A 2,061-nucleotide genomic window follows, 5' to 3' on the forward strand; every position below is an offset into this window, starting at 1 on the left:
TATTTTCTTGGCATATGTACACACTCATGCATGGCATTTACAAATAAAGGATGTCCATCTCCAAGGGCCAAGGGGGGTATAAGGCCACATGTGAACGGATCCAACAAAAATATGCAATGTGTACAGTTAATAAGTAATAAATGGAAGAAGTGAGAGATGAGAATCAGTTTCACAAGACAGGTTTTAGCACTATCATGTATGGACAAGGTTGTTGACAAATAATGTGAGCATGCAAAGCATTATTTTTTAAAAAGCTGGATAGGGACCCGTTAGAGGAGGTCAGCTACAATACCGGTTCTTGGCATTTCATGGGAAACAAAGGTATGTGAGGTGCAAAGTCTTCCTTGAATGAAAGAGTCACCTTGGGATTTAATACAAGGCTTGCTAAAAATAGAAGGTGGCCTTGGATTGCCTTAAAAAATTCTTCAATTTGCCTCATTTTCAAAAGGGCACCGTGTGGAGGTGGGGGAGCTCTCTGACAGGCCTTGGAGTATTATGAATACTATAATAATCTTGGGTTGAATGGGCAACGCACGACGCTGGTGTATAAGAAGTAGAGGGGAGCAGCCCATGGAGTGGTAGAAGTAGTATTCGCAGCTCTAATGCAAAAGAGCGCAGCTCATTGTGAGAAAGCTGCGTAGCTGTAATGTTTGTGTTTGCAGAGTGTGCGTGGGAGAGCTCAGCTCCAATGTTCTCAAGGAGCTGCGCTGCACTCTCCATTGGTGTGTAGGAGGACTCTCAGAATTTCCAATGGGGGGACAGCGAGAGCTTGCCATTATAATGTTCTCGTAGAGGGAGAGCCCATGTGTGTAGAGAAGCTGCGTAGCTGTGCGTAGCAGATTGGGTAGGACAGGCGCTGCACTCTTTCTTGGTATATAGGAGGGGAGCTGTAGCCTTAAAAGTGAGTAAAAGGGAGAACTCGCCATTCTTATGCGCAGTACATGTGCGCAGCCAGGTGTGTATAAGAGATAGCTTGTATAGCCATTGTGATAGCGAGAGCTCGACTCTCTGATGCTCTCAGGGGGTGCGCAGCCCATGTGAGTAAGGAAGGTGCGTAGATATGCGTAGCTGTGCGTAGCAGAGTGTGTGAGAGAAGCGCTGCACTCTCCACGTGTGTAGAGGGAGAGCTGCAGTCCACGTGTGCAGAGGAGGACTGCGTAGTTGTGAGGTTCTCAAAGAGCTGCGCAATCCAGGTTTATAAGAGTGTGAGAGAGCTCGTAGTTTCCAGTGTGTGAAAGGGAGCTGTAGTTCAAATGTTCTCAGAGAGCTGCAGCCCATGTGAGTAAGGGGATACGCGCAGCCATGGTGTGAGAAGGCGCCGTTTTCAAGGTGTGGAAGCCGTGTGTTATTTTCCTCATGAGTAAGAAGATGCTCTCTGTGTTTGAGAGAGAAAGGAGACGAGCTCGGTTTCTTTGAAGAGAAGTACCCTCAGGACAGCACACGGCACTCCAGTCTGGGAGGGGAGGAGAAGCTGCAACGCTACTTGTATGAATGAAGAGAAGGTACCACGCCTAAAGAGTGCGGCTCTCTGTCATGATGGCAGCCCATGCAATGTAAGTGACAGCTGGCCAGTTTTTTGTTCTCTTTTTTGTGAAATAACTCATATACATAGGAGGAATCACCAATTTCTAGCTTTGGAAAACCCATGCATATGATAACCAACTCTCTGATTTTGTGGAAAGCTCATGTGTATGAGAAAGACAGCCCTCTGGTTTTGCTTGAGAGAATATGTATGTATGGTGGTATGCTTCTTCAACAGACAGACTGAAGACCATAAAGTGATTGTGCCTCCTAGTCACACACTGTTTGCCAGGTTGGGAGAATTGAAGTTCCTTACTGATGTTGACTTTTCTTGGGAAACTGAAGTCTTGCATAAAGCTCATATTTGATGGAATGTAACCTTGTTTATGTCAAGTGGTTCTCTCACCATTTCTCTGTGGTGATCATTTTGCTTACGGCCGTGAGCCTATTTCATAATAAGGGTGCACCCCTATATGCATATGTATCAATTGAGTAAAGGGTGGCAGATGTTGATGTGCCCATCTCCCCTTGCATGTCTTG

The sequence above is a fragment of the Cibotium barometz genome, chromosome 20, assembly GCF_041138505.1.
Source record: "Cibotium barometz isolate CiBa-2024 chromosome 20, ASM4113850v1, whole genome shotgun sequence".
NCBI lineage: Eukaryota > Viridiplantae > Streptophyta > Polypodiopsida > Cyatheales > Cibotiaceae > Cibotium > Cibotium barometz.